This window comes from Quercus suber, unplaced genomic scaffold (assembly GCF_002906115.3).
Source record: "Quercus suber isolate HL8 unplaced genomic scaffold, Cork oak 2.0 scaffold_888, whole genome shotgun sequence".
NCBI classification, from domain to species: Eukaryota; Viridiplantae; Streptophyta; class Magnoliopsida; order Fagales; family Fagaceae; genus Quercus; species Quercus suber.
Window position 1 is genome coordinate 87,182 of NW_027070315.1, and position 19,599 is coordinate 106,780.

General features: G+C 31.5%; 1 long non-coding RNA gene across 1 annotated transcript; it reads right to left on the reverse strand.

The window, feature by feature from the left end:
• Positions 1–12,870: 12,870 nt before the first annotated feature.
• LOC136065227 (uncharacterized) lies at positions 12,871–18,846 on the reverse strand. The gene is made up of 3 exons (XR_010626857.1): positions 18,574–18,846; positions 18,453–18,481; positions 12,871–13,365 (listed from the first exon to the last, which is right to left on the reverse strand). It is a non-coding gene; the product is annotated as an uncharacterized LOC136065227 (long non-coding RNA).
• Positions 18,847–19,599: the final 753 nt, after the last annotated feature.

Consider the following 19,599-nt stretch of genomic DNA (forward strand, 5'->3'; position numbering starts at 1 on the left):
ACATAGATACGGGATAAAGGCACTTACTGTTAGGGTTGATGAGGAGATGCATGTTTTTTCATTTTCTTAAACCTTAGTATATTACATGTTGTGATTAATTAAGTATATCTATCTAACACTTGAATGTTAATTAATCAGACAAATAATAATGACGCTTAAGTTCTTGAATTGGCAAAAATCTTCAAAGATGTTGATTTCAATCCAAATACAAATATGTGGATACACCATGAGGATGAAGCGACATATGTACATGTATCATTCCATCCCTATCATGTTTGTAAAGCTATAACATATGTAGTATTAATGTTGCAATTATTTGTTTCTTTCTCTCTTTCAAATGATATGAAAATATTCTCAACGTGTAAGAGGATCATTGTCAAGATCCTAATGCAATTCCCTTTACACAAGAGGAGATCTCAAACTTGGTTTTTAAGAAGAAGTCCAGTATTGTAAAAGGACTTGGTATGAGACCTTCCTCTTCTCTAGTAACCACCGCCTCATCTAATTTTTCAGTGGAGTATATCCAACGGCTAGAAAATGAGATAATTGAGCTCAAAGAGGCAAGAGCTAGGGACCAAGAGGAGCGAGTTAGGGACCAAGAGGCACTAGCTAAGCAAGAAAATGTTCAAAAGAATATTCTTAACTTTTTGAGGAGTAAGGGTTATGATGGCGCTTTTACTTATGGGGGTGGTTCAATTTTAAGTTAAAACACTTTTTGGTTAGTACTTTATTTTAGCAATTGACCCATACTACATGGTGTGACTGCTTTTATTGATGCATTATTTGAAACTAATTGTATTATATTACACTTGAAAATTTATATTTGCTTCCTACAACTTATACATTAGGAGTTGTGATTTTAATCCATTGGTGTGACTACTCTTAATGCATTGTTAGACATGTTTCTTATAACATAGTTAATGTTTTTACTTTATGATTTTAATGTAGTATTGTTTTTATATTTGTGCAGATTTCTTATTGGTGGCTTTTAGGGGATTTACTTTTGGCATTACTTTAAGACATATGAGGACATCTTCCGTTAGTTCTAATTATATTATGCTATACTTTTTGTATTGTTATAAAACATCTTGAGTTACTGTATGTGTTGCAAACAATTATTGTATGGAAGAAGTTTGAATTGGATACTTGTTTTATTTTTTATTCCTGGAATGTATGGATCTTCTTTTATAAATGTGTTGTTGAAATAAATGTGTTATTCAAATGTAAGGTTTTAATAATATAATGATAGGTTATAGGTTAATATCAAAACCATAAAAAAAAAAAAATAGAAACAGAAAATAAGTTTTAGTGACGAATTTTTTCGTCACAAATATAGCAACAAAAAATTGTTTTAGTGACGAAATATTTCGTTGCTAAATGTAGCAAATTTTTGTAAGAAATGGTTTTAGTGATGAAAATTTTTGTCGGTATATATGCTTGGATTTTCTTAAAAATAGTTTTAGTGACGAACTTTTTCGTCACTATTTCGTCACTATATGTACCTAAACATAGTTTTAGTGATGGAATTATTCATCACTAAATATGATTTAATAAACTAAGGTGTTTTTATTGACGAAATATTTCGTCATTGAATAGTGTTTTTAGCGAGGAAAACATTTAGCGACAAAACTTTTTCATCGCTAAAAGTTTTTTTTTAAAAACAAATCGGACTTTTTGTGACGATTTTTTCGTCGCCAGGACTTTTAGTGACGGAGTTTCAGCTACGAAATGAGTTTTGTCACTAAAAGTCCAATTTCGTCGCAAAAGGTTCTTAGTGACGAAAAACTGGACTTTTAGTGACGAATTTTTTCGTCATTAAAAATGAATTTTGTTGTAGTGAGCACTCAACCTATGAACATTAAAAAATAATTCAATACTCCAACTTCTTCCACTTGAATGGCACATCTTAGCCCAAATTTTATCCATGGAATCCCTTATTCTATACAAGAGAAATCCCATAGTACAGAGTAATTACTCCTAAATATCCAATCACACATTACCATTAATACCCTCAAAATTAACACCTTATATGCTACTAATAATAATAAAAATGTTTTGTTAATGAGAACCCTAATGACACATGTTCAAAACTGTTAATCAAATAAAATTCATTTGAATTTATCTTAAAAATATAAAATATTATTTAGTACAGCTTAGTCCATGCCTAGCAGACTTGTTAGCATAAGTTTAATACAATGTCTATGCACATTGCTTCAAGGAAAAATTCTAAAATAATCATATATTTTCAATTGTTTCAATCTCCATAATTCATGACACTATATATAAATATATGGCAAATTAAACAAACATATATGGGGAAGATTAAAACATCAGAGACGGTACTAATGAATTAGTATATTCTAGAGTTATTAAATAATTCCACCATAAAGTTTCTAAAATCCTATCCATCATTTTGAAATGATAATAGTCTCAATATTTAAATGTCGATGACGTGCCAGAATCTATAATGAAATCATCCTAAAAACAGAGATTTCAAAATTACTAGATAAGATTTTTTAAGAATTCCACAATCAAGTTATCCTAAAAAAATTATAAAAGATGCTAAGCTTGAGCTACCATATAAAAGTATTCTTGCATCAAACACAATGTCACACTACACCATTCACTTTCACATAACCCCAAAAAACTCACAAACTCACACACACAACTGGTTACTATGACAGCACATAGTGGCATAGACCATATATACTTCTTACACACTTCTCCAGCATATATTATTTATGCAAAATTCAACAAACATATAAGAGTAAGATTGAAACATAGAGGGTACTAATGGATAAGGATATTCTAGAGTAACACCAATATGAGTGAAATAAAATCCCCATTCAAATTGTCTTAAAAAAGTAGAAACTACAAAATATGCTAACCTAGAGCTACCATAAGAAGAATTCTTGCATCAAACACAATGTCACATTCCACCATTCATTTTCACATAACCCCAAAACACTCACAAACTCACACATGCACACACAACCAATTTCTCATACTCTTCTTCTCCAAAGGTACCACCCCACAACTCAAATTATCCTAAAAAAATTATAAAGATGCTAATCTTTAGCTACCATATAAAAGTATTCTTGCATCAAACACAATGTCACATTCCACCATTCACTTTCAAATAACCCCAAAAAGCTCACACACATACACAAACAAATACTATGATAGTACATAGTGGCAATGTCCATACCTTTTATACAGTTCTCCAAAAGTACCACCCCACAGCCTTTTCCTGAACAACCCTTTAGCACACCGATGCCCTTCCCACAATTCAAGCTCGCTGGTCACAATTCCCGGCATGAAAACCACAGGGTGCTTCGCTATCAGTCCTTCCTTCTTCAACTTCAAACCCGGGGGGTTTGGCGCATCGGCCTGGTGATATTCTTAGTCACATATTGAGGCAACGATTAAGGCATAGCATTGTAAAGCAACACCACCACTCACCATACTGTGCACACAAACCCTATCAACCAATAATAGCTGTCCACGCAAGACCACTCCCTCTTCTTCTTCCTATTGTTTTCCTTCACTCTTCCATTCTTCTTGTCAATGGTTTCTTCTTCTATTTCCTTTTCGGGCTTTACATATTGGTTTATATTGGACTTGGATTTCGACCCAGAATTCTTCTCTGTTTCAGCGGGCTTTTTTCGTAGAACCAGAGGCATTTTGGGTTGTAATAGTAATTAATGTGGACTGTTTGGTTCACGAGAAAGCATATGGAGCTGAAATTTTATCGGGAAAATTTTAGTTTTTTTTTTTTATAGTTTTTTTTTTTGTTTTTCAAATGTTTCTATTAAAAGAAATGGAGCTATAGGTAACTGAACATATCAACTGAAAGAAGACAAAATTTCAATTTTTTAAATAAAATTTTCATTAAGAGTGAAAATTTAAATTTCCAATAAAAATTGAAAAGAAAAGAAGGGAGAGAAAATTCAGCTTTTCAACATGGCTTAGTGCAAAGAGAATAGCATAATTTACAAGTGGTTAAATTTTCATATAAAAATTTAATAAATAATTAAATATTCTAAATTTGGAAGGAAAAAAAAAAATTGCTAGAGGCAGCTGAAGAAACAAAGAAAGAGCTACAGTATAATCTAAAAGCAGAGAGAGAGAGAGAGATTCGCTTTGGAGGAGTATAGAGTTTTCCAGGGAAACAAAAAAGGGCTTGATGGAGATTTTGCTAATTTTTTGGGACTATTTGGTGGCATTGGATTGGTTGGTGAAGCCCAGAGATGGGTGTGTTTTTTGATGGGTCCCAGTTTAAGATAATTGGTTGATTACGTGGCATAGTTTTATTGGTGTGTTTGATTTTAAGATCTTTATATATCTCAAAGGAACAGAGATTAAGTTTAAGTCGGATTGCACTGGAACTCAGTTGTGAACGAAGCAAGTAGTAGGAGTGGGATCTAGTTTTTTAGTTTGAGATTGATTGTTCAATATATCGATATCATCACTAGATTCTGCAAACGTGGCTGAATTCTGTTGGTTCCTTTCTGTCGTATGAGAGATGAAAAACGTAAGGACACGTTTTTTCCTGAATTTGTACGAAAAAAAATGCAGTTGGTGTGATCGACATTGGTATAACCGTAAACGTATTTTACCAAAAAAAAAAAAAACCCGTAAACGTATGACTTTTGCTAAAATTAGAAATTATAGGATACCACAGCATTCTCATAAAAAAATTTCAAAATTTAAAATTTTAACATTTAGCATTTTAAGAAGTTACTTTATCAATTTTAACAACTCATTTTTTAATACACTCAATATCAAAAGATTTATTTTTTTACCATTACGTTTAAAATAATATAAATTACTCATTAAAATAATAAAAAACAACTACACAAACCACATTTTCCACCACAAGCATTAAAATAATAATATTTTTTTAAAGATTGGAATAGCTGAGTTGCTATTTTTTTTTTTAATTTTAAAGTATAGCATGTTTGTTGTAGCTTGCTTTTTGGTGCTTTTTACAAACTTGATGTTAAAATTTAATATTTATAGCCTTTAGCATTCTTAATGAGAATGCATACCTATTATTATTAGTAGGTCTCATTTATTTATAGATTTAATTAGTAAGACACGGTCAACAGCTTTGTAATATAATTCAAATTCAAATATTTCATTCTTATTGTATAGGAAATTAGAAAGACAAGTAATTAAGTTGGCTAGACCCAAGTGAAAAAATACAACGAAATTTTAACAAATAAAGGTATCTATTTATTGAAAAATTATTAAGTATTTTCAAAGTACCATAAATGCGTATTATCATCTCTCACAAGAAGGGTGGGTCTTACCATGAATTTAATTAGTGGGATCCACTATTCATGTGAGAGGAGGGAGTACGTATTTATGGTACTTCGGAAGTACACAATAATTTCTCCTATTTATTTATAAAAAAAAAATTAATTAAACCTTAAATATCAACCAATAAATGAAAGGTAATTTTTTTTTGGTCAAAAAATAAACAAGGTCCCAAATGAAGAAAAAAGACCCTGAATTTTAATCAATAGAAATATGGCTTTGCTTGTGAAAATATTAATCATGCCTCAAATATTAATGTATAAATAAAAAATATTTTTTTGTTAAAGAAAAAATAAAAATTTTCATTAAATGTGTGCGACTAACAGTTCCTATTCTATTTGGGAGTTCTAAGGTGCAATAATCATTAATCTTCCACACATAGAAGCTGAAAAATCTCTTTCTCTCTCTCTCAAGGAAACAAAACGAAAATCAAAATACAAAAAAAATTTCAATCTTATACCTCAATCTTCTTTGTATAGATGGATGGATGGAATCATGGAAAGTGATTCTTTGTATAAAAAAACATTAACTTCCTAAGCTGCAGTCTAGATCATCTTCTATGTTGAGTGTTGTCGTTGAGGCTAAGCTAACACTAAGTCCGCTCCTTCAGGTTTCTTCTTTAAAAACTCTATTTCTCTTGTTCTACTTTGCTTTGTTTTGTTCACTTTCTCTGAGCTTTTTCTTTGTACTTGCTTTGCGGTAAAGTACTCTTCATATTCTTACATTTCATACATATCTATTACATTTTTTATTTTTAAGAAAAAAATTCCAACTTCAATTTCTTTGTTTCTTTATGAGATGATCCACGTCAAAAAATTCGATAGAGTATATGTTAACAAAAATATTAATTTTCAAATTATAATTTTCATTAAAATTTTCAATCACATAATTTTTAGTAGATTAGCCATAAAATTAATTGAAAGGGAAATGTTAGTGAAACTTGAAAACATTTAAAAGAAAATGAAGAAAATAATAAAGCAGATGAAAGAAGTAGTTGATTAGCCATAAAATTAATTGAAAAGAAAATATTAGCGAAACTTGAAAACAAAAACTTAATTAGTAGTTTTAGTGTTTTACATCTCTAAAAGTAAGAAAAATAGATATAAATAAAAAAAATTATATCAAAATTTAAATAAAAATTTTAAATTAATATTGAAATATACTGGCCTTATCACACACGCTTCATGTGTGCGATGAGGCTTTTTTTTTTTTTTTAAATAATTTTATTAACAAATATTACACATATATTTTGTAGCAAAAAAAAAGTTTTTTTATTTTATATATATAAATTTTATTTTGAGAATCTAATTTATAAATGGATAAAGCAAATTGAAAATCAGCAGGAGAGTGACTTTATTTTTTAGGCAATGTTTTAGTGGGAGTTAGAATTGTATTTTTACTGTATTGTCTTTTAATTTTGTCTCTACTTAAACATAGAAGTTTATGAGCATTTTTGAACAAAAAAAATGAGGATCCCAAACAAGGGAAGCCTCTTAAATAGTAGTATAAAAAAAAAAGTCTTACTTAGTATTATCGCCTTAAGTCCTCTAAGACATTGAGTTGGCCCTTGGTATTAAACTTAGATATAGCATTAGATCAGGGATAGACTCAAGATTTTAAGCTAGGGGGTTTCGGAGATAAGCAAAAAAAAAAAAAAAAAAATTTTTCAAATACATTAAGAAAGCCAAAGTCTAAATTTTTTACTTTTTTACTAAAAATTAAACTACTAATTTTTTTTTGGGGCCCAGGATGGCCCAAGCCCCCACGGGCCCCCACTTGGGTCCATCCCTGCAATAGATGTTAGAATTCAATTAAGAAACTTAAAGTATATAATGTATCCTTTATATAACTTAATGTATCTGAGTTTTATCCATTGTATCTAGCTAATTTGGAATTGGCTTAACGAAGAAGTATCAAGTGGGTTCTATTATAGACCTTGTACCCAAAATTTCACTTATGAGGACATGGCTCTCATTGGGCACAAAAAATTCGAAGTCCTAGCCTCCACAATGGCCACATAGTCTATCGAAGATTTCTAATAATAAAACAAAGACTAATATTATTATTATTATGGCAATGATAGGAGGTAACTTAGTCGATTATAATCAATGACTTTCTAAAAAAAAAAAAATCATTAATTACCTCAAAAATAAATTATTAAATAAAAAAGAGTTGAATCTTTTAATTAAAAATAAAATTTTATAAGGATATTTTATAATTGAATCATTTATCTGGGTATTTGAGATTAAAATGGTTCCTTAAATTGTTTTTCACTCATTGTTGCAGGTTAAAAAAAAATCTAAAAATAAAAAATTCTGTTTGGACTTTGGGCCTAGTAACTGTTTTGCCCATAGTATTGTAAGCAGAAAATATTGGCCCAATCCTCTGAAAACGTTTAGCCGCATGGTGTTCCTTTTACGCTGCTACTTTTCCCCTCTCAAACTATATATAGTGGTTCTCAGACAAATAGCAATGAGGTTTTGTACTAGTGCTAGCAAATTCGATCATGGCTAAGTTGGTAGCACTGTGAAGGCGTGAAGCTGAGAAACAAGAACATAACCTACCTCCATTGAACACCTCAAAGGTTCTAGGACTCACTTTAATTTGATAGAAATCCTCAAAAACTTGGTTGGCTCTCTCTGATCTCTAACCTTACTTCGTTCATTGCTTTCTTTGTTATGTACAACTATGACAACGAAACCAATATATGTTGTTTGTTTGTAAATTTAAATTCCTCTTGCCCTATGCCTTTCTTTCTTTGCCATAATCCAACAAACTTTCTGGACTCTCATTTCGCACAATATAGGACAAATTTACAATGGACTTCCCATATTTTGAATCGCTTCATAAACCTTGGAGACTCTCTTAGTTTCCACCCTTGTTTCCGACCATTAAGAGAAGCAGCCAGTTATTGTTGTAGCCTTGTTCAATGGCTTGCTTTTGTGCTCTGATAGCAAGCTGTATCAATGTGTTTGGTACATATGCAATCCACTTGACCAAGTGTGATGCCCCGAATTATATAATTGGATTGGATAAGTTTGTGTTTTGCAAACATGAGTGGAGTCCTAAACTGGTATTTACATGGTAGAACTAGACAATATAGATGATCACAACGAACACCCAATTATAACTTATTTAGTGGAACTATTCGTTCCTCATGTCATGATTCTTGAGTCCTCTTACCCCTACTTGTTACAAAGAGAGTTTCATGTTGGGTTTGTAACTTTGTACGCGAGCCCTACTATGGAGAGGATGAGAGAAATCCTAGAATTAACCTACCAAGAAAGCTAGCAACAAGCGGCACAGGTACAGGTGTAAGATTATCTACATTATTTTTAATTATTGTATATTTAATTTTATTTCAAAATAAGCGTGATAAATTTATGGTATTAAAAATCTATTTGTGAACAGGAATGTGAAGAAACATTATAGATGAACAATCACTTAAAATGTTATTGTCAAGATACTACAAAGAAGAACAGCAAGGATCAGGACAAATTACAAGATCAAGGGAAGAAGAAAGTCCACAACCCTGCTTAAACGACAGTGAGCAGAGTTTGTATGCTTGTTCTTATTTTGTCCTATACGACGTGTAGTTTTGTATTATTGTGTATACCTTTAGTAACTAGCATGTGGACAGCACGTGGGTGGTTGTTAGTTCTGTTAGTTAGGATTGGACGATAGTCAATTAGTTAGTTAGCTCTTTTAGTTCCTTCTCTTTTCTTTTACTCGTGTATATATATACAGAGCACTGTAACTCTTATTCATTCGATGCAATATACAGAAATTCATCAAATTTCATATTCTTTTTTCTCTGTTTTCCTAATAGTTATTTGGTGAACAATCACTTTACAATAAACTGTCAATAAAATTCTTTGGTGGAAGGAGCATAAAATAAAACTCATCAAAATCAAAATTGTATTGGAGGTCACTTTGGTTTGGACAGAAATATATTGGAGGTCATGGAACGAATGCTATAAGTTTAAATTCTGTCATATTTATTCAAAAAACATATTTTTGTTTGTGAGTATAACATTAATCGATTGAAAAAAGAAATATATTTATAAAGGTATTATTATAATGATTATCACTTCTTAAGCTCTTTAAGTTATATAAATATGATGAACGTGAAGTTGGAGAATGCAATATTATCTCTCCATTAGGAGATTTAGTGAAGAATCACATTTTTTTTTTTTTTTTTTACAATAATAAGGTATAGGGGATTTGAGTCGTGGTTCTTGCAAGAAAGAAGAGCAGGTTATGCCAATAAATTACATGATTCTTGGTGTGACAAATTACCTAATAACAACTGTCAATGATAATTGATCAATGAAAAACATTATAAAAAGTACACCAACATTGAATTTTTTGAGGTCCATAACCTAGCCTCTAAATAAGCCTCTTTTCCATCAAATGTTTTCTAAAAGTGTAGGCCGTACTACCAAATGTTAGAAGATCTGTCTCTTGTTTTAGGTTTTTCTCTACACAATACTTTTTTTTTCTTTGATAAACTTTATCTACAAAATACTAGAATAAGAATAGCAGAAGGTATGCATTATATTCAATTCCATTCTATTCCTTTATGAATCCCCAAACGAAGCCTTAAAGTCTTTTATGGTTTAAATTTCTTTAATTGTTGGGTAAAATATTATTTTGGTCCCTAAATTTTACTAAAACTTTGTTTTTCTTCCCTAAACTTTAAGAATTTCATTTTTCATCTCTAAATTATTGAAAAATTCATCTTTCATTCCTAAACTATTAAAAACATTTTATTTATATCTTTAAACTTTACTAAAAGTTTGTTTTTCTTCCCTAAACTATTGAAAAAAGTTCTTTTTTTATCCATATTTTTGTCTCTAAACTATTGAAAAATCTCTTTACAAAGTTTAGGGATGAAAAAAGAACTTTTTAAAGTTTAAGGACAAAAACAAGCTTTTATTAAAGTTTAGAGACCAAAATAGTATTTTACTCTTAATTGTTTTATTTGAATTATAAAGGAATGTTTCATTTGGATTTTAATAGTATGCATATAAAAGGGCTAAATTAACACTACAAATGTTAAGATGACAATGTCATAATTTTTAAAATTTTACTTTTTTTTTTTTTTAAAGAGAGTTTCAACTTATGTCGTCCACTTCTGATGATAGTTCAATTATCTGACCAAGACACCAATCGGTTTTTGGCGTAGATGAGGATTGAATCCCAGATATCTTATTCAACCATCAGAGACTTTAACAATTGAACTAATTGAAATCCACTTAAAATTTTACTTCATTGGCAACATTACTCATCCTTTTGCAACTATTATGTGTTATGTATATAATTGGATGTGTTTTTATGGAATCGTTCTATTAACATTAATTTTCCAAGCTTTATGTGAGTTATTTTGGGAAACCTTGACCTCAAGCCTTGAGGCCTAGGGTGATTGGGTAGATAATAAATAAATTGTTTCTCAAAAAAACAATTCAACTACCGATATTATTCCTCATAAATTAAATGTTTTCTATAAGGGTTGACACGTATCTATAATAATAATAATAATAATAATAATAATAATAATAATAATAATAATAATTGTTAGTTTTTAGACCCCTAAACACAATATGTTTAATCTAATATTAAGCCAAGTTGATTAACAAGTTTGTTAACTAAATCTAGGTTAAACAAATATGTGTAAAACAATTATAATGCAGAAAGTAAAGAACATACAGATCTGATGACCCAGGAAAACCAAACCAGTAAAAAACCTGGGGAGAATTTAACCTAGTTATCCTCAAGATAAAAACATATCCACTATGAAAGAATTGAAGTTTATACAATAAGACTTAGACCACTAACATCCTATTGCTATCTCGTGTAGAAAATTTATTACTACGACCACATGACAGCTCCGAGTTCACGGTCTACTTTTTTCCTTGACTGCAGCAACCACAAGTTCTCCTACTTGTGACTTTGAGACACATCTCAAAGGTTTCAGATCTTCTTGAAAGTTCTTTATGCAGCAACTGAAGCAATCATCGAGTTCTTGATGTGAATCTTAATCTTGATAGCTCTATGTGTGTGTTTGAAGATAAACACCTCTAAGATCTCACAAAAGATTCAACACACAACTCAACAAAGACTTCTAAAACGTAGCTAGAGTTTTTCCTTTTATACTTGGAGTGAAACACTTAACCCTACACGTCATTTGGGCTTGGGCTGATTTGAGAATTCTGCAAAAAATTGCTGATTTACGATTTTTGATCGATCGAGTCTAATTTTCGATTGATCAAGCCTTGCAGAAATTAAATAGTAATTTCATGCAATTACTTGATTCCAAACTTACATCAAATCAAACTTTGAGTAAGTCTAAACCTAGACTCAATATTTTAATCATGGTTTGCCAACATATATAAAGTGAAATTTTAATACATTAGTTCCTAAAGTCTTAGAACCTAACAATAATAATAATAATAATAATAATAATAATAATAATAATAATAATAGAAAACAGGTACTTATACTCCCCCTTAGGTTCCCCAAATGTAACCGCTTGTTCATAAAAGCAAGAGATCATACCGTTGAAAGTGGGAAACGTGGTGCCGCCAAAATTTAATGTGGGCACCCATTAAGTCTTGAAACGCTAAAAACGCGCATCGGGCAGTCAAAAAGCCGCCAGCATTAACACGAACCGAAGTGGGGCGACTCGTCTAGAGGGCCCGCAGGTATCAAAACCCTCCTCCCCGTCCGAGGGAACGTGCAGCAGGGTTTTGAGGGGCTATTGTGGGGCCCGTGGGCCTAATAGCCTCGGCCCATCGGGTAGCAGGCCCAAGGCCCATGCCGAGGAACACTGACTATTCAAGGCTAAATTGGGGAAAGCCTCTTTTCCCAATCCACGCCGAGAACCTCCTCATCTTCGGCCTGACAAGGGTGATTTTCGAGAAAGACCAGGCCCAAAGTAAGCTGTCACCCTCGCATTTAATGTATTCACCTAACCCCCCTGGCCGCATTAATGGGGATATAACCCCTTAGCAGGGCAACGTTAATCAGAGTGAACCACTCGAGTACTGATAAGGCCTCTGATGGGACGGACGACCAGAAGAGAGGCAAATGAATGATCAACAGATGGAATAAGGAGATAGGAAGATGAAGACTATATAAGGAAAGCAAGTAAAGTAAAAAAAGAGAAAGGGGGAAAAAGAGAAGCAAAAGGCCTCCTCGGCCCATGGCCGAGGAGCATCCTCCCAGTTGTAAAGAAACTCTAAGTATCTTTTTATAAATGAGCGTTCATGCTTGATGAACGACGGCCAGCGCCTAAACCTTTAACCCACTCTCTATAAATTTATTGTTTGGGCTTGTTGGGCTGAAAGCCCATTCGTACTCAGGGTCAATCCAAATTGAGTCCCTACAATAATAATAATAATAATTGCTAGTTTTTAGATCCCTAAACACAATATGTTTAATCTAATATTAAGCCAAGTTGATTAACAAGTTTGTTAACTAAATCTAGGTTAAACAAATATGTGTAAAACAATTATAATGCAGAAAGTAAAGAATACACAAATCTGATGACCCAGGAAAACCAAACCAGTAAAAAACCTGGGGAGGATTTAACCTAGTTATCCTTAAGATAAAAACATATCCACTATGAAAGAATTGAAGTTTGTACAATAAGACTTAGACCACTAACATCCTATTGCTATCTCGTGTAGAAAATTTATTACTACGACCACATGACAGCTCCGAGTTCACGGTCTACTTTTTTCCTTGACTGCTGCAACCACAAGTTCTCCTACTTGTGACTTTGAGACACCTCTCAAAGGTTTCAGATCTTCTTGAAAGTTCTTTATCCAGCAACTGAAGCAATCATCGAGTTCTTGATGTGAATCTTGATCTTGATAGCTCTATGTGTGTGTTTGAAGATAAACACCTCTAAGATCTCACAAAAGATTCAACACACAACTCAACAAAGACGTCTAAAACGTAGCTAGAGTTTTTCCTTTTATACATGGAGTGAAACACTTAACCTTACACGTCATTTGGGCTTGGGCTGATTTGAGAATTCTGCAAAAAATTTCATGCAATTACTGGATTCCAAACTTACATCAAATCAAACTTTGAGTAAGTCTAAACCTAGACTCAATATTTTAATCATAGTTTGCCAACATATACAAAGTGAAATTTTAATACATTAGTTCCTAAAGTCTTAGAACCTAACAACAATAATAATAATAATAATAATAGGTGAAGCTGAGACAAACTCAAATTAAAATTCCAAATTAGAGTTCTAATTTTGTGCTATGTGTTCTAAATTATTTATTCTCAAAGAGTTTTATTTATTAATTTTAGAATCAAATGTGGGACTACATCATAAATATTCATCTAAGTGAGTTATTAAGTACGAAAACCAAAAGTTTAGAATAAATGAATCGTAAAAAAAAAAGTTCTTCACAATATATTTTTTTTAAATATGGAAAATTTATATTTTATACCTAATAATATCCTTACAAATTTTTTTAAAAAGTTAAAAAAAAAATGACTATCAATTATATTTAAATTATATATAATTATATTATGCATCTTATTGTATATCTTTAAATGTATCAATGTAAATGCATGGGATTAGAAGCTAATAATAATAATAAGTGAAGCTGAGAGAAACTCAAATTAGAATTTCAAATTAGAGGTTCAATTTTGTGCCATATGTCCTAAATTATTTATTCTTAAAGAGTTTTATTTTTTTTTAATTTAAGAATCAAATGTGGGATCATATCATAAATATTCATCCAAGTGAGTTATTAAGTAAAAAAACCAAATAGTTTAGAATAAATGAATAGAAAAAAAAAAGTGCTTTACAATAATTAAAAAAAAATGGTCAATTTACATTTTATACCTAATAATATCTTTATAATTTTTTTTAAAGAGTTAACTAAATATAAAAATGACTATCAATAGCATTTAAATTACATATATAGGAATTATATTATGCATCTTATTATACATCCTTAAGTGTATCCATGCATATGCATGGGGTTACAAGGTATTTTTATTAATGCATAAGAATAAAAAAATTGGAAAAAAAAAATGAAATGCATTGTTTATCTTATTGAAAATTTTAAATTTACATCACGATAGAAAGTAACAAAAATAATAAAAATTTGTTTCCTAGGTATAACTTAGAGAAAAAAAAAAGTGTGTATAGCTTTGATTTTTAGTTATTATTCAGAAAAAAAAAATGTAAAATTATACGGAGAAATGCTGTTTAGAACAAAGGGTCATCATTTCACATGCAGTGAGTTCACACTTCACACTGATAAACTATCCTTCATGCAGCATGCACTCCATATGAATCACTTCTCTAGCGTTGCCATTATTAGAAAACAAACTTCTCCATAAGAAATATCAATCTTATTGTTGTAATTCTTCTTTTGTCCTTTTTTGGGTCTTCCTCTTTATCAAAACTAGTTTCATAATGAAATGAAACTAACTCAAATGTATTGCAATAAAAAAGACAAACAAGCACTTCTAACCTTCATACAAGGTCTCACTAATCCTTGTAAAATTGAACCCACTCAAATCTTGGTCTAACCAAGAAGGCTGCTGTAGATGGGTAAGAGTTGGATGTGACAAACAAAACTGGTCGAGTCACAAAGCTATCACTACACATGTTAGGCAGTGAGATAAGTGTTCGAATTAGAGTTTTTGAAATACTTGGAATTGAGTGGGAACAACTTTAATTGTACTTCTCTTCCAAGTTTCCTTGGTTCAATAGGCAGAGTAAGATTTCTTCACCTCTTTGGTTCACTCATGACAAAGGATATATATTTATTTCAGTACATAGCGAGGGACACACCAGTTATTATGGACCAAGTTCAGCTAAACTCAAACCATGTCTGAAAACTAGGTCAATAATAACTGGTGTGTCTCTCACTTAATATGTTAGATGCACAAAGATAAATATATGTCCTTTGTCATCAGTGAACAAAAGAGGTGAAGATGTCTTAAACTGCCTATTTAGAAGTGTTTGTATATCTTTTTCATTGCTGTCTTCATAATTGATGGCGTGCTTATGGCATTTGGTTTTGAGAATGTCATTTATTTGCAACTAATAATGAGAAAAAGGAGAAGAGAAGCCAATAAGAGAAGTGTAGTTTCCTCTATTTGAGAATATGAACAACATATATATTTCTTTTAGTTAATGAAATGGTTTAAATCATATGTGGTCTACTCAAGAGCGTAACAAAAGATGGAGGGGGTGAGTTTTTTCCATCGCTGTTTTCCTAAAGAAGGTTAGTTTTGTGGGGAAGAGCTTCTGATCTGGGCACTAGAACCAAAATCATAATTTAACTTCCCATGTTCTACTAGGACAATGAAGGCTATAACTAAAGTTGAGGTTGCCTTAATAGCTGAAAAGTTGAAATTTGTGGTTACTATCGATCGTTACTACAATCACATAAAACAAACACAAAGGAAACACACAATTGTGAAAATTCTTATGAAATGTGGATAAAATTTGAATTTCATTTGACAATTTTATTAATTTTGAAGGCATTCCATTAATTTTGATGAAATTTAAGGATGAAATGAGTTCTTTTTTTTTTTTTTTAATCTGGGCACTAGAACCAAAATCATAATTTAACTTCCCATGTTCTACTAGGACAATGAAGGCTATAACTAAAGTTGAGGTTGCCTTAATAGCCGAAAAGTTGAAATTTGTGGTTACTATCGATCGTTACTACAATCACATAAAACAAACACAAAGGAAACACACAATTGTGAAAATTCTTATGAAATGTGGATAAAATTTGAATTTCATTTGACAATTTTATTAATTTTGAAGGCATTCCATTAATTTTGATGAAATTTAAGGATGAAATGAGTTCTTTTTTTTTTTTTTTTGGGTGATATTGGGGGGCTTTGTGCAAAATTTGAAAGTTTAGGGATCAAAGTGTAATATTGGGTGGATTTGGGGCTTTTGTCTAGTTTTGTGAAAATTTTGGAAGTTCTAGGGGTCTTTATGTAATTTTATGAAGTTTTAGGGGTCATAATGAATTTTTTAGAAGTTTTAGGGATCAAAGTATAATTTTGAAAAAGTTTTGAGGTCAAGATCTGATTTGGAAAATTTGAGGTCAAAATGTAATAGTGGAAAATATTTGGGGTTAAATATAATTTTGGGAAGCCTTTAGAGTTAAAATTTGGGGAAAGTATTGAGGTCTAAAGGACATTTTAGATGAATTTGATGGCATCGTCATAATTTTGGAAGAGTTTGGTGGCACTTTTCGTAATTACAATTGGGTTGATATATATATATATATATTTTTTTTTTGAGAATCAAGGGTTTGATAGGCTTGTCTAAGTAGGGGTGTGCATAGATCAGGTTGGGTTGGGTTAAGGAGATTTTTTGACTCAACCCACCATGGTGGGTTAAAAAAAATTCAACCTAACCCAACCCAACCCATATGGGTCGGGTTGAACCTATGGGGTGAACAAATTTTTTTTATTACTATTATTATTAAATTGAGCAGAAAAAAATATATCACGCCTGCCACCTGAGTTGATAAATAAAATATACATTAATATATGAGCTAATATTTCAACTTAGTTATACATTAATATATAAACTAATATACATTAATTTTGGCTTTTATATAGGATAGGAGGAAGAGCTAGTTATTTTAAAAAAATTATTAATTGTATAATATATTTTAAATATATATTAAATATATGAGTGAATCGGGTTGAGTTTGGTGGGTTAGGAATTTTATGACCTGAACCCGACCAGACTCGATCCGCTATAAAGTTTTTTTTTTGTAACTTAACCTAACCTACTAAGCCCTAAAAACCGACCTAATTAAGCAGGTTAAGTTAAATCGGGTTAGTTTTGGTGGGTTGACTGCACACCGTTTAAGTGTGAATGTGTACCGTTTATTAAAAAAGAGAATAAGTGTGAATTTATTTTGGGCTTTGTTGTGGGATGGGTTTGATTTTATGTTTGGACTTGTGAAAGTTTATTGTGTTTGTTGGACTTTTATTTAAGAAACAAGGCGCTGATGGGCCTGTTTGGGTGAATATTGGAGCTGGGCCTAGAGTTTTTGGGTTGAGCTGGTGGACTTGGATAGTGATGGACCTATGTTGACAGTCAGCGCGTGAGTAGCACTTGCGTCTGTTCTGCTCTCTGCAGTGTGAGTGATAATTTTGGCTTTTATATAGGATAGGAGGAAGAGCTAGTTATTTTAAAAAAATTATTAATTGTATAATATATTTTAAATATATATTAAATATATGAGTGAATCGGGTTGAGTTTGGTGGGTTAGGAATTTTATGACCTGAACCCGACCAGACTCGATCCGCTATAAAGTTTTTTTTTTGTAACTTAACCTAACCTACTAAGCCCTAAAAACCGACCTAATTAAGCAGGTTAAGTTAAATCGGGTTAGTTTTGGTGGGTTGACTGCACACCGTTTAAGTGTGAATGTGTACCGTTTATTAAAAAAGAGAATAAGTGTGAATTTATTTTGGGCTTTGTTGTGGGATGGGTTTGATTTTATGTTTGGACTTGTGAAAGTTTATTGTGTTTGTTGGACTTTTATTTAAGAAACAAGGCGCTGATGGGCCTGTTTGGGTGAATATTGGAGCTGGGCCTAGAGTTTTTGGGTTGAGCTGGTGGACTTGGATAGTGATGGACCTATGTTGACAGTCAGCGCGTGAGTAGCACTTGCGTCTGTTCTGCTCTCTGCAGTGTGAGTGATCTTTGCATTGGTTAAGATTTTTTGCATGTATTTTTGATTAAATGATCATTTAAATCAAAATTATAATTAACTGTGTAGCTGTTTTGTGATGCTTTGCTTTGAGTGCTGTGAATGTCTGATTGGTGTGTGTGTATGCAGATTTTAAATCCTACTAGAACATTGTGAACGTGAATTTTTTTAGCTGTGGATATAAATCAGTATGTATGTATGTTCTTTGGAATATTTTTACCCAAAAAAAAAAAAAAAGATTAAATGATCATTTAAATCAAAATTATATAAATATTTTTCATAAAAAAAATTCCAACAATGTATGTATTAGGATACACCACGCAGGAATATAATTATCTTCTAGCTAGCAAGTAGCAACACATGAAAATGGAAATAAAGGGAATTGATATTTACATTAATTGTTTTTGGCCTCCATTGTTTGGCTGAAAAGAAAAGATGGAGCTCAACTTTTAGGACGTAAGTCAACGTAAAAAAGAGAGATGAGTAAAAGAAAACAGAGAGAGAGATCCCTTACTTCTTTGGTTTTTGTTGGGTGCTGAGATATTGCTGCCTTTGTTTTGTTGAAGTTACTATAGCTAATCTATTGTTGTTAAGGGGGTTTGCCTTTTGCTCTGAGTGCTGTGGGTGATAGTGTCGTGGTCATATGATGTTTTGTGAGTTTGATGTGAAGGGTTAGGGGCTCGGCGGTGCTGGCTTTTATAAGGGGCAGTGTTTATTATACAATGCCATTGTATACATATTTTAGTTTTTAAACTAAAATTGTGATTTCAAATCTCGATTTTAGTTAAAAAAATAAATTGTGGAGGATGTGTACATTAACAATAGGTGAGATTGCCCATTAAATAGAGGAATTATTGATAGGTTTAGTAACCAATAACGTCGTGCTACGTGTTAGTAATTATTATACCCAGGATTGAATTGGATTCCCTCTCCATGGCCAACCATTTCTACACAATTTTTCTCAAAATGTAAAAAGTAAAAGATAAATTGATCTCCTACTCTACAAGATTTTTTTTTTTAAAATGTAAAAAGTAGAAGACAACCAAAGGAGTAAGATGGGTTTAGAATATGCTCCTATATTGTATTGGCATTTAATGGGCTTGGGATTATGTTAATATTATTAATTTTTTGAGACAATCCGGCAATGGGATTGGATATTATATTAATACCATTATAATTTTACACCAACCCACTAACTCTGTAACTTATACGTACAAATTCAAAAAGGATAAAATTAGAGACTAATAATTGGATTTGAATTTTGATTTCTGTGGGTTCAAGTGTTTAATTGATAATTCATTACATATGTGAAGAAGATTAGAAGAATATATTGCAAGTAACATGAAGAGCACATATAGAAGGCAAAGTAGCTTATATTGTCTTAGGATAATTATGAAGTGTTATTCAAGGTAATTAGAGTGGCATGAGATGGGGTTGGGAGAGAGAAAAGAAGATAAGATGGTGATATGTAATGTAGGACAGGGGAAAGAGAGGGAAGAAAATGGTGATAAAGACTTTGATCATGCATTCCAACACGCTT